General features: G+C 33.6%; 1 protein-coding gene and 2 pseudogenes across 4 annotated transcripts in view; 2 read left to right on the top strand and 1 right to left on the bottom strand.

Moving 5' to 3' along the window:
* FAM172A (family with sequence similarity 172 member A) overlaps positions 1 to 15000 on the top strand; it is a 363025-nt gene that overhangs the window by 293896 nt on the left and 54129 nt on the right. The window lies entirely within an intron of this gene.
* LOC111732176 lies at positions 467 to 585 on the bottom strand (annotated as a pseudogene).
* Positions 976 to 1094, top strand: LOC111732203 (annotated as a pseudogene).

Here is a 15000-nt window from a genome sequence, read left to right as displayed (position 1 = left end):
AAAATAACCAGGCAGCTTCAGTATAAGCTTGTTTCTGGAATCCCCAAGAGGTTTGGAAATGCATCTGAGAAGCAATTAAAGCCCCATATTCAAGCCCAGGGAGAGTAAAAAGAGGCAAAGAAGGAAAGAAGAAACCAGAAGGAAGTTTTTAGATTTTAGCTAGAACAAATACTGGTTAGTTTTCCTTCTTCTCACCCTCTCACACATTCGCTCATTTGGACTCCTGAGCCACACCCTAAGAGATTGGAAGTAAATCCTGGAGAAGGCCCAGGACCTGCATTTTAGCAGGTACCCCTGGTCAGGCTGCAGTGTACTCACTAACGTTTTGGAACCACTGACTTTAGCTTTTAGGACCAGCAGTTCTTTTTTCAGTACATTTGTGGGAGAGACAATGTGATGAAGAGGGTAAGGGCTTATGGATATTTTATTTATTTATTTGTTTGTTGGTTTGTTTGTTTATTTTTAACACCAGTAGCACCTGGTCTTCCTATGTGGTCTCCCATCCAAGTACTAACCAGGCCCGGCCCTGTTTAGCTTCCAAGATCAGACGAGATCAGGTACATTCAGGGTGGCATGGCCATAGACTTTATGTTTTTTTAAGTTGCATTTTCAGTCTGGAAAATACAGTAGAAGCAAAATAATTGCACCAAGAACGCACACAAGTAAATAGAGGAATTTAAGATTAACATGTCTGAGTCTTCTTTCCTTTTTCACTCAAGTAAAATAATTATTCACTTTTCATCTTGTCTTAATAAAGAAAAACTAAACTCTTGGTTGCTGAAGTTCATATTCATTTTTATAAATTAAAAAAAGAACTAATATAAGCCTTAAGTGTGTAACAAGGCTACTTTATAATCCGATAGCATCTTTCCATAGTGAAGCTCAAAATGAATTAGAAACTTTTTAGCAGTATTTAATATAGGACATTTCTGTTGAGAAATATTATAAATATAAGATCTAAAGTAATCTAAATCAGTCTACAGCCATGCCACTCTGAACAAGCCCAATCCTGTCTGATCTTGGAAGCTAAGCAGGGTAGGGCCTGGTTAGTATTTGGATGGGAGACCACCTAGGAAGACCAGATACTGTAGGCATAAAAAAAATAAATAAGGGATTGTAAGCTAACAAGGTCCTTGCAATTTGTGAGGTCAACCAAGGGTTACCTTGCCTAAAAAAAAAATGATATATAAAATAATCTAAATCAATGACAAAATAAATATTTCAAAGACATACAACCTGAGACTGACTTTTGTTGTCCACTCACAATGAGGTAGTTCATTGAAATAAAACTCTTTAGTTGCTATTTACACAATTATTTTTACTGCAGTTTTAAGTTAGAAAGTATAGAAGTAATGATTCTCACTATGACACTTCAGTGTACAGCAACATTGAAAGAAATATAAATGCAGCAAACTGGATTTGTCAAGGTAATGTAGTTAAATATGAGAATTCTATCATTTACCCATTCTATTAATCTGTGTTCACTTGTTTTCAAATTTTACCTTATGTGACTTGGTTGCTAAACAGAATTTTTTAATTTATATTTTCTGTTTTATTTTTTTAGTATAAATGATACAAACCTCTGTGCTAGGCACTACCAGAAGTTCAAAAAGTAATTAAAATGAACACCTGTTCTTCAAGGACTAGAGAATGACTAGGACTTTGTGACTAGATCTCCAGCAGCAGGTTCAAATAAGAATAATTCAGTCACACTAACCTTGAGTCATGTTTTTAACTGCTATTTCTCTGATTTTACCTACAAGTGTACTGAGGGTCGTCAAACCTATTTCTGTATGCAGCTACAGTTGCACTTCGTTGATTCATTTCTTCGCTTAACAACTATTTACTGAGCATATGCTACATGCTTGGAATAGGGGTTGAATGGAGAATGAGACAAATGAAGAGGATAATGATGATGTCGATGATGATAATAGTGGCTAACATGTATTCAGTGCTCCTTATGTGCAAGTATTTATGTGGATTAATCCTCACAATAACCATATGAGGCAGATTTTATTATTCTTCCATTTTGCAGGTGAGGAAACAGGTTTAGAGAGGTCTCACAGCTATGAAATAGTGCACCAGAATTCAAACACTATGGATCTGAATCCAAGGGCCAGATTTTTAACTAATAAACTGTCAATTATTTTTTCTCATGGAGCATGTATTCTAGAAATTAATTTATTTACAAATATTTATTGAGTATTTATTATGTGCCGGGTACAGTCCTAAGTCCTGGGCACAGTGCAGAAGAGACCAACAGTGTCACTGCTATCACGGCTCATACCTTCCAAATCCTCTAATAAGGGTTTAAAAAAGGAAGAAAATACACACATAACTTTATCACTTCCACTAGCATACACTAATGCAAGTAATAAATGTAATTAATCACATTATGAGAATTACAAAACTACTGAATATAAAACAATGTGTTAAAAAATATTGCATGTTCAGATATTCAAGAAGGGCAATTAAGGAGTTAATTTTCATCTGTGGTTAAAAATGTAGTAAACATGAAAACAATGTATGTCTTACTTTTAAAAGAAACTTTTTTACTTAATCAAAACTTATTCAAGAGCTGTTTCATGTGCTAAAAGGGGAAAATTTGTATCTAAAAATGAGAACGTTTCATGAGGTAAGAAGTCACTAAGACCTTGTATCACTAGAGGTTAAATTTTTTCCGGATTTCAAAATAACTTATAATTTCAGTGCCAAATATTGGTATGGAACACTCATTTTTTTCAATAGGCAAGACCAAATCAATTATGAAGAAAGTTCCCAAAGAAAGTTACACCGTAGTCTAAAATTAAATAATTTTATCAACTTATTAATTACAATAGATGACCTTTTAAAATTTCCGTTACTGGATCACCCTCCTTATTTAAAATTTCTTCATTGTTGGTAGAAATCTCTTTTGGAACTGAAACTGTTCCTTTACATGTAAAAAGCTGAAGCTATTTAAAAGTATTTAAGTTAAGAAAACATTAAATAGTAGTGTTTCAATATTTAATAAATATTTCAATTATACATTTAGAACATGTCAACAAAGTTAGACACATGCCTGAGCAGTCACCATTTGACATTTGGAAAAAATGGTTGATATTTCTATAATTTACTCTGTATTTAGTTTGTAAATGAACATTTAGGCCCCCGATTTAGGTTCTCTTTACTCTGGTATTTTTTGACACTAATAATCTCACCATTACCATCATATAAATGATACCAGGTGTAGTCTTTTGTAGCGTTGGTTCCATACCACAACAGTAAAGCAAGTATTGCAATAGAGTCATAATCTTTTCACTGGTGAAGGGTCTTGCCTTCAATTTGTAATGTACAATGAAGCGAGGTATGCCTGTACAGGAGAGTGTGCTAAATTCTGGCATTCAAGGCCTGTGCCTGACTTCAGGAGCTTACACAATATAGCCAAAAGAAGCATAAAATATACACGTAAAACAGAAATACCAGTATAAAGAGATGATTTTAACAGCTTTATAAAAAGTGGTTCAGGTAATGAGGTCAGAGGTTATATACTGTTTGTTTATTGAGATGATAGAGCCTGAAGGAGATTTTATCAGAGCAGACATTGGTAATTTTGTGGAGAGGTGAAGGCATTCTCTGGAAAGAAGAGTAGTAGGATATGAGACAGAAAGAGCTTGGTAAATTCAGTGACATTTTGGCTGGAGTTTGTTTAAGGAAATTGTGAGAGATAAAGTTAAAGAGAAATATAGAATCAGCATCTAGAAGATCAGAGGAGTTTGAACTTTAATTTACAGGCCACCAAGAGTCACTGAAAGTTCTTGAACAGGGAAATAACAATGAAAGCAACATTTTAGGAGGATTAACTGGCCAGTGCGTGTGTAGGATCAGATGGGGAAGACCACTTGAAGGAATGTTACAGGAGTCTGAAGCTAGTCCTTTTGGGGGGATTTTTTTCTTAATGAAAAAAAGGAAACATCACATATTAAATTTTTCTTTTGGAGTTACAATGCACATTAACACATTAAAGACCTTTACTAAAGAAACACGTAATTTCACAAACTTATTTGCACGTAAAAGGCTTTGTTCATTGAATTTATTCATAAACATATCACTATGCTCCATTGAAATCACTTTCAATATTTAGAAATTTATAAGTTACCTATTAAAAAGTCTATCTATGAAAAGATGAGTGGAGGGGAAAAATGAAATTCAAATTTTTTAGAAAGGAGAGAAAATGAAATTCAAATTTTTTAGGAAGAGACTTAGACATCATTTAGTCCAGACACAGTCTTTAATCCTAGAGATCAGAAACTGGATGTCACCTTTGACTCTGACACCTTTCTAATCAAATCAAGCATTTCCTTTCATATTTGTTTACCAGTTCTCTCTCCCTCACTGAACTATAAAGTACCCAAGAATAACATTAGCCCATGTCTTATCATCTTTGTAATCTCTACATCTGGCTCATAGTAAGTGGTGGGAAAATATTTGTTTAAGTGATGAGAAAACTATAGAGTTGGTGGAAGGACACATTAGTAGAAGGATACATTGAAAATAAATGAATTCCAAGAATTACGTATAAAATTAGCTATGGAAGAAACTTGAAGACAAGAGACCCGGTATATTCTAGATATAAGTCTAAAAATAATTAGCAGTATGATCTTGATCAAGTCACTTAACCTCTCTGGGCTTCTATTTCCTGATCCATGTTCCAGCTCCAAAATATTGAGAGATCTCTATTTTTTTTGTTACTGTAAATCAAAAATTAACCGAACGTTATTTCTTTTACTGTGGACATATATTCTTATAAAAGACTACGTTTAAATACAAAAGACTTTTTAAGTAATTACTTCTTTATATTTGTACTTATACAATATTCCTGAACTTCACAACTTTTTCTATTCTCATTTTCCTCTTCTTTCCAGGTTTATCAAAAACGATGGAATCTTTAAAAGTATACCAATTGTGTGCTTATGTAATATTAGGACTGAAAATTTTAAATCTTAAAATGTGAAAGCTCCAGTTGTCAGAAGATCATAAAGTCTTTACTTTTAAGGACTGTTAAAAATCACCTTCTGTGAGATCTCAGCTTTGGGATTTTTCTGACATTTCAAGACTTAAATTTGAAAGTGTAGAATCTCTATAAATACAACATTACCACAAGCCCAAAAAAGTCAAGAAATGCAAAAGGTTAGATTCTTACTAACTCCTCTCCCACATTATGCTCTAAATTGAGTTATGTATCTTTGAGTTAAATACGTAATCAAATACTTGATGTGAAATACAGTTTAAATTATGACATATTAAGCTTTTTTCTTTGAATTTTGGGGAATAAAATTGTGTATGTAAATCACGCAATATCACATTTTTTTGTATGTGCCCTTAAGGCTTTTTTATGTTTTCTTCACATAGTCCCCTCATTTACAACTTTATCTTGCTGTGGACTAACCATATGGGAAATCCCTATTTTAAACTTAAGCTATTTTTGTGGTGTTACTGCATAAGAAAATGCCTTTAGAGAAGAAAAATTATATACTTTTTACCAAATTATATAAATAAAAATTAATTTTTATAGTGGTCATTTCTTGGTTTAATTCAAGCTATATAATTTAAATTCCTAAATATCTCTAGAAAGTCTCCATTGCCATAACCAAGTGAAAATGGAAGATAATAACGGAGACGTGCCATGAGACCTGGCCATTTTCAACATGTTGAAGATTTAAAATTATGTGTAATTTACATGAGACATATAAATGAAAGGATAGACTTCAGTAGGATTTTTTTTTTTTTTTTTGCTTTAAAAATAGGGTATTTCTCTCCTGCAGCAGCATCTCACATCTCATACATATGTGCATATTTAGTTTTCTGTGTAGCATTCGGTCCCAAGAACACTAATTATAATTTTAAATTATCAATAAGATATAGGCTTAAAGTACAGTAGATGTTAAATTTCATATCTCTTATAAGATTTTCTATCTAAAAGCAACTACTTTTTGCCTTTATTTTCATTTTGTAAAAATTCTTGGGAACTTTATAGTTCCCACTTATCTTTTGCCTTTTAAAAGTTAAAAACACTCTCTGAATGTGTAGTGTGCAAGTAGATATATATCTTTTATGTCTAAGAAAGATATTACTGATGGTAATTTGTCTGTGCATTGGAGGTAAAGTGAAAAAAACCAACACATGGCCCCCTGTTCATATTGGACCATCTAAAAGTGTTTCTTCGAAGCCCCCTGTTGAAAGTACTTACAAATTGGTTTTCCATTGATTTGTTGGTGTGCTTGCTACTGTTGTTTACCAAAAAGCCGTGGTCATACTGCATTTAGGTTTTTGCTTGTTTTTTGTCTTCGAAATAGTTCTTCTGCCCATCAGTAAAATTTTGCCAACAGTAGTTCTCGACGAGTCCTTCTATATTGTTCTCTGTAATCTCTAACCTGGTTTTTATATTTTTCTTCTATTGAAAGGCTAACTATTCTATAGTTTTGTTATCTTTCATGTTTAATACAACATAGACAATCATGTTGAAACTTCTCAGAAACTAAAATATAATTTCTATAGCACATTCAGCTTTGGGAACTATGTATTAAAATGAACACTTCTCTATAGAATATCATGGTCTGGGGTTTAGTGCCATATTAGCACCATCCGTATCAGCCAACTTCCCAAAGAATATACTGCTCATTTTGCATAATAGGATTATTTCTGGAAATAGCTCTCTTGGCCCGAGATGTGCTACCCTCTCAAATCATATTTAGGTCCTTTAAGCATTTTCAGTGTGCTCTGCAATCATTTTCATTCATTATCCACTCAGTTTTTTCATCGCTACTTTCTGATATACATAGACATTCGGCTACACAGTGGGTAAGAGGTAGAGGTAGGATTGAGAACCCCAGGACAGAGACCAAGGCCCAGTTTGTTCTCTGCTTGGCTAAATTCCATTTTGGACAGCTCATTGTTTTTCTTTGATGTGTGGGATTTAATTGCTTATCTCTAAACATAAGACTGAATTGGTGGGTGCTTGTGTGGGGAGAGCCATTTGCCCTTTTCTGAGTTAAAAATCTGAACATCATTAATAGCTTATTTTCCATAGAGAACCACACTGTAAGTGTGGTACAGAAAATGGGGGTTTTGACTGCCCAGTTTGCCCATGCTAGTCCCTGATTTATGTCATGACCCCACAATAGCCTCTCGTGCCCGCCTGGCCACAAAGCTTGATTATTTTGTAATTTGATCTTAGTGGGGATTCCAGCCGTGCTTCCCTGCTCGTGGGCAGCAGAATGTGGCAGCGTGCCTGCTCACTTGCCTGAGCTGCTGTGATCAGATTACGCCTTCTCAGCATTTCTTACATTGGCTGCCTATGAAATTCAGAGAAGCTTGAAGTCAGCCTACTTGAGTTTTATAGCCTTTAACAGAGACAGAATAGAAACTATTAGAGTTCATGGAATCTTGGTCTCATATGTGTCTCCTTTTAAGGGAGTCAGAAAGTCACTCCACACTGAATATTTGACTACCTTTAAAAATGCTAAGTGATTTTTTTTTCATTGTGTAATTTCCAAATAACATTTTTCCAATTTTAATGTTTTTAGAGCTATCAGTTGGGTTTTAACTTTCAACTTTTAGACATTCCCATAACTTGTTAAGGATCTTGATAAAAGATAGGAAAATTCTGCGTTTCATTGTTGTTAACAACGAGTCGTTACAGGACATCATAATTAGCAAAGTACCTTTCTTATTCTTTCAGCCAAATAATTATAAAATGATGATATTTGTCAACATCTTTATGAGATAACATGACTGCATCCTGTTGAGGTTATAGAAGGAGAACACTGTGTCCAGCCTGGCACCGTGACATGGAAAGTTCAGAACCCATACTGCTTCCATTTCCTTCATCCAAAATATTAATTGAACACCAAGAATGTGCAGGCCCTCTGTGAGGCACTGGAGATACACTGGTAAGCTAGATACATAGTCCCTGCCTTCCCAAGCTTACTTGTGTAGTAGATATATTTAGAAGCTTTTTAAAAACTACATTAGAATAATTCTAAATTTTGTAAAATGTGAACCAGAGAAACTGAGAGTTGGGAAGGACTTTAGACTTCATTTTATACAGCCTCCTTTCTCATACACGGTGAAATCCTCGCTATGGTATTTGTTCATAGGAGTGAACAAAATATGCAATTCATGTTTCATTGTTCAAAAATGAAGAAATCATGATTATAGGTTAAGATATAATCTAAACTCAAGCCAAAGCTCAATTAAAACAGTTTTGTTTTCTGACATTATCATTCATACGTTCAGTGGACCAGCAAGAAAGCTTGGAAAATGAAGCATAAACAATGTGGTGCCAGTTTGCTTTAAAATCCCTAATATATGTTTTGTAAACAAAGCTTATAAAACTTAGTACTCTACTAATTAAATAACAAGAAAGATTTTATGACTACATGAAAAGCCAGAATTTAAAATGCCTTCAGGGGAACAGGTGCTGTAATGACATCACTATGTGTCACACAATCTTTTTTTTTTTCCTTGATACTTACATTTGGTCATAATGGAAAGAAATTGATTCCAAATGTGTTTTCTTGACCTCCTTCTCCATTCATGTTAGTGCCTAACCTTAAATGATGTTTCTACAATCTCGGTTGTATTTACAGTAATTATATGCATAATGTAGCATATTATTGTCCGGACTTCCTGTTTAATCAGTACAGAGCTTCTTACAAGTGCAGCTGAAAAGGGCAAACAAAATTAAAGCTTTATATACCAAAACAAGTTTGATTTGCTAAGCTCCCAGCATTCCAAAGTACACAAATTTGTTCCACTAAGTTTTCCGATGGCTTGCAGATGGGCAATGATTAATCAGAGAGCTAACTGTGAAGTAGTTTGCAATTAAACTGGAAAGCTCTGAAGCATGCTAATTGAATCAGAAAATTAGAGACACTGAACAGTAATTGGCTATTTCTCATGCAGCAGGTGCCAGGCCACTCATCTGTGGAACAAGGTATTTAAGGCACATTAGCACTAGTAAAAATACTTCTTGATATGGAACAGTTAGATTTTCTGCTCATTTTCACCATGGATGTCAAAACATACAGCTGTGCTATCTGGTACTTGCAATTCATGTTTGAAGAATTTAAGTTAGGTAAACATATGGGAGAGAAGTGCTGGGCAACCTCTGAGTGCACAGGAAGCATTTTACAACTGAAACCAAAAATGAGGGGCTGAGGTTTTGTTTTTCAACTCAATCACTTTTGCTTTCTTATCGTACAGATTTAGAAGTTGCATTTTCTGTTTAGTGTTAGTTTAAAGCAACAACAATATAAATCTAGTACTGCTGTGAGCTTAGTAGATACATAAAGCCGATTCATATCATGTCTCAGCATGAGTTTATATCTTCTAATTAGTACCACCATTTTATAGAGTGAGCACATGCTATGAAAGTTTGTTTGCCATGCCAACAGGGACGAGCACATGTAGTTTTTCTTTAGTGGAATGATCTGCCATAGGATCGTGAACAACTGTAACCTAACCAGTGGGTAACCAGGCAAGAAGGGGATTTAATAAGTTCAATTGTACAGATTTTTTAAATAATAATCATTTTCATATTATCAAGAGTGGGGCATATGACTTCTGTTTCCCATTGCTTTAATTAGAGTTTAGTATTGTTATTAGAAAGTGAAAATGAAAATAAAAATATACTAAATTATACTGTGTTAGGAAGCAGAATATTACAATATTCACATGCCAATCATATTACTTAGCAGATGACTGCAGAAAATAGTGAGTTTGAACCAAGAGACATAAATTATAAATTATAAATTGTAAACAGTGCATAGGGGATATGTTATAACTGTGTCTCATTTAAAATGAGGCGAGTTTTCTCTGCACAAATAATGTTCCTTCATTAAGTTTTAAAGTCTCTTATAATGTTTTATTAAGATCATTTGGCAATGTGTTACCCAAAAAAAGGTTTTAAGTGGAACACACAGGTTTTTAAAAGTGCAGCACACTGCAAACATACACTTTATGTCTAAAAACTAAAGATTTTTTTTTTTTTTTTAAGTTAAAGCAAAAGCTCCTCTTTGGTACGCCTCCTTCCCCACCCCCAATAAGCCAGGTACATTTTGCATTCTTTAGTTTGGAAGCACTTCTGAAACATTTACATGATCAATGTCTTTTGCTTGAGGGATAAAGTTTGCTCTTCCATGGACAAGTGAGAACATATTGATCATTTTATTCTATTTGCTATTTCTAAATTCAATATACCTCTTGAGTCGATAAGCGAGATCGAGAGCATATTCTTTTTTGTGTGTGCCTGGTTGTAGCTTGTTCTCAAGATCCAAGATACATTTTTGATTAATCACGAATGCTCTGAGGTCATGGAGAGCAAATGTGTTTGTGGAGTGTCAGCTGATGCTGTCAGATAAATGTCTTAAGCTTAGCCAGGGTTCATGCCCCAGCTTTAGGCTGTGCCAAATGTCTCCCCTTGTTGAGAAAGATAACAGCTACACTGGAGGCGACTGAGCTGTTTGTTCACTGAAAGGGCTGACCTTGCCATATGGGACTACAATCAGGTGAAAGAAAGAGTAGAGAGGTTTTAATTGAAACTTTATCAATTTAAACTTTTCATTTGATTCAGATGATCTTGGTATATGTTAATTTACATTCTAGGCCTTATATCTAGTCTGATTACAACTACGTTTCTTCAGTTTAGGATTAGATTCCTTAGAATGAATAATTTCTCGAATATTGTTCCTAGTTAGTGTATTCTGAGAGCATTTTGGCACAATCACAGTGTTATTAAAATACTGCAAAAGCATGAAAATGGTTATAGGGTTAAAGGGATAGAGTTTTCTTTTGATATATGTAGTAGAAATTATTTCTGCTTTATTGTTTTTTTCAAATCCAGAAAATATAAATATGGTCTAGGCAAAGAGAGGTCACTTGTGTTAATGACCCTTGTCCATATACCCTCTTATCTTCAGATGACTCATTTAATCACATTTACCCCTACTTACAGTAATTTGTCTTCTTTTACTAGACAGAGTCTATAAATAGGAAATAATGACAAACCTAAACTAACACCTGGAGAATGCTTCATACTGAGGCTTTCTCTGTTTGAGACTAAAGGCAATTGGATTGATCATATGGTGATGCATAAGTAAGTGGACTCTCTGTGGGCTGTTTGTGGGCATTTGCTGCAAAATGCCTTTTTAAAAAGTGCCTTTCTTTTGTCTTATCTCAGTTTGTTCTTTTCTCTAAAGAAGCTAGTCGACTTTTCTTTCCTATGAATAAGTTCATACTGCCATGGGTAAATCACCAGTGCTAATTAGACAAAATAATTCTGTTTTTAAAAAAAAAAGAAAGAAAGAAAGAAATAACACATCTGTCATGAACTCCCACCAGATCTCTTGGAAATGAGACATTTTAAATATTTGATGCTGAACACAAAATATCTTGAGGAAATGGTTTTATATTCTGAAATCCCAAAACAAAACCATCAGTGTCAGAGAGCAATACTGCTAGAAAACATTCCATTTTAAATCATTTGATTTAAAATTCCCTCACACTTGAAATGTAGGTTCTGCTGGCTCTGTCTAAAATCTAGATTGTAAAGTAGAAAAACTTAATGGAACCAGAAGAAAATGAAAGATATTCCTTTAATTGTGAAAACCTTCCCTTTATTAATTATCTAGAGACAGCTGTTTCATGTGTATCGGTATTAGTGAACAAAATGACATTTGGTTTGGTTTGGTTTGGTTTGGTTTGGTTTGGTTTGGTTTGGTTTGGTTTGGTTTGGTTTGGTTTGGTTCCTGCAGTGACTAAAATTACAAGTAGTAATGAGAGAGACTGAGGATAACTTTAGTAGTCAAACATTCAGCTTCTGGTAACGTGATAAAAAGAGTAAAATCAGATTGTGATTTTCTATAGTTTTCTAAATTATTTAAAGATGAATAATAGTTAATGCCCAAATCATACTTGCAAATCACAGTTTAAGTTTAAATAAAGAGGCTTTTTTAATTCTCTTTTTTTTCAAATTTGAGCACAGCTTAGTCTGCGCTAAATTTTGTAGTTATTTTTTTTAAGTATTTCTCACCCATCATCCTTGCTTTTTCTTCTTTTCCTTATTATCTCAAGAAAAGCTTCATATTTACTAGAATATCACTGAAGCATACAACATTTCTGTCCCTCCTTTTCCCGAAACTACTGCCCAAAAGCCCTTTCGTTCATATTGTTCTAAGTCCCATCATTTAAAAAATATTGAATGTATTCATGCTCAAGCCATATCCAAGAAGTAACTAGGGACTGTTTAATTTTTCATATTTAAGTATGTTGTGTTATTTAGAAGACCAGTAATTGATAATGACATGATAAAATACTTCCTTAAGATTTGGAGATAATTCCCAGCACAACTTAGACCCTCACCTAAGGAAGGGAGTAGTAAACTGATCTTGAGCAAGACATAGCTCTTCCTCAAAGTTACAGTCTCCTTAGCCAGTGTACTACTGTGTCTATATACCTAACATTGCTTCCAGTGAAATAAAGAAGCTTTATTATATCTATAACATTTCTATCTTTTTTCATACTATCTGCTACTTTTCCCCTTTTCTAAGCCAGCTCTTTCCTCCCATTTAAATTTTAATTTTAAATAATCATTTATTTCAGCTACCAACCAATCAGTCTAAAAATTTTTTAAAAATCAGCACATTAAAGTGGTATTTTTCCTGAGCTTTGAGTCTCTTATTCAGTGTAAGAGCTTATTTGAAAAATTGTGAGAGAGCTACCTCGTATTTAAAATTCTTTTGATATAAATAAAAGTTGCATTATCTTTTAACAATATATAAACACTGTTGGTGTTTTTCTTATCTGATTAGAGTAGTAAATCTTTTTATTAATCAAATGTTGGAGATGATTTCAATTATACATTAAGGTTTTTAAGAAGATGAGTCCTTAGCTCTTATTTTTGCCATTTAGGACAAATTCTCAAGAAACATTGTGATTCTACTTTAGTTCACTTTGTCATTCAAAATTATTTCTTTACATTTGATTTTTATATTTATTCTTAACATAAAAAAATTTAATGCTGTGTTTTCTATTTCTGTTATGTTTCTTTATATTCTATACTTTTTTAGTCGATTACAAAACTAATAGCAAAATCATTGTTGACAATTATTACCCAGTAACAACTGATATAACAGTAATATTGACAGCCTATATTTATTTTCATAGACTAATTTGGCTTCTTCAAGATTTGGAGAGTTTGAAATTGCCAGTGTCCCGTTGGATAAAATCTATGCAAAATATCTTGTTTTAAGGATTTATAATGTTTCCCATACTAATGAGGAAAACAATTCATCATTTTCAATTGTATAATCAGTGTCAGCATTTTGTATATCACAATGAAAGTCCTGAAACAGTGGCATTCCGTTGCTCCTGTGAGGAGCCAAGAGAAAATCACTTTCCTCTTGTAAAGCATTTTTACATAACTTTCAAATAAAAAAAAAATTTAGTACAATTATTTTTACATAGTACAACAAGAGCGAAAGTAATATGGAACTTTTCAGCATTGCAAAGTATACAGTCACCATTGCATTTTTATATATAAACAAAAGACTGATTATAGTCCTTGAGAAAGTCTGTCCCTCTTTAATGCACAAGACATATTATGTTTATAATCTTCCATTACTCAGCATATGTAACTAAATACAACAGATAAAAAAATGTGCTTTGAATTTTTTCTACGAGAATATTCATGTTGTAGGAATTAAAGTAATCTGCTGGTTTTTTCTTAGACTCACTGAATGCCTTATTGAGGGTACTTTTAAGTACAACTAATAGACATAGTGTGTGGCCCTAAATTATTCTAAGTATTTCCTTTACCCTCAGAAAAGGATACTGAATTTACTTCCGCCTTAAAGATCTATAGATTCATTCTACACCTACCAAGGAAACAGAAAGGAACAGAAAGAAACATAGAACAAGAAAATATATGTAAGGGCCAGATTGTTCAAGGACTCGTAGACCCGGAGTCTGAATTTCTTCTTTGTCCTAAGTACAGTGGGATGCCGTTGGAGGTTCTCAAGTTGGAGTGGTAGTTTCTAATTTATAGAGAGAAAATGGATTGGTAGAGTAAGTAGCTGGCCACTTAAAAGCTATGACAGGAGCCTAGGCCGGAGATTATGGTAGCTTGAATAACAGTACTAGTAGAGATAGGAACAAAAGTCCAACATGTCTTATTCCTTTAGATCTGGGAAGTGAGAGAATAGGGAGGATGAAAGATGATTCCTAGGTTTTTGGCTTGAACATTTAGGTGATGTCATTCACTGAGATGAGGAAGTCTAGAAGAGAAATAAGTTTGGGAAGGAAAATTGCAAGTAAAATTTTGGCATTTAACTATGCTCTCTTTTTATCTTTAAACGTTTGCTTAAAGAAATATTCTAGAGATCAGAGAGAAGTTTTAGGATAAGAAAGAAAAACAGCAAATACATGACTTTAAAATTTTTCTTTTACCAGCACGTGAGACTTCTAACATGAACTAGAAGTTATTTGGCTAGAACATAAGGATCTAACAACAGTGTGTACAGCAAGGGTATAAAAGTCATATTTGACTGATGTGGGTGGTATACCTCAAATTTGGCCACTTCCAAACCAATGCAGATTTCATCCAAAATATGCAGATCAACTAGTTGCCACTGTGATGAGGAAAGTTTTCAATAGCCCCAGCATAGCGACAAACATTTAACTTGAAAAGCAAGTTTTTGTTCCCTTAATTTCTCTATTAAAGAATTTTAATAACATTTTATTAAGAATCCATGGCTTAATGTTGCCTTACAAATTTAGAAACTCTGTTTTATACTCTTCTTTTCTTTTCCAATGGCTGAGTAATCCTTTGCAAAAATAAATTTTCTCTAGTCATCCCCATTCAAACGAAAAAAAAGAGCCTCTCATAACTTATCTTGTTAGGTATGAAAAAGAGATCTCTCCAGGTATTAAGGAGTTCTTCCATGATTATATATATATATT

Source organism: Pteropus vampyrus, unplaced genomic scaffold (assembly GCF_000151845.1).
Source record: "Pteropus vampyrus isolate Shadow unplaced genomic scaffold, Pvam_2.0 Scaffold11, whole genome shotgun sequence".
NCBI lineage: Eukaryota > Metazoa > Chordata > Mammalia > Chiroptera > Pteropodidae > Pteropus > Pteropus vampyrus.
The sequence above is the reverse complement of the archived record's forward strand: the minus strand, read 5'-3'. Positions and strand labels throughout refer to the sequence as shown.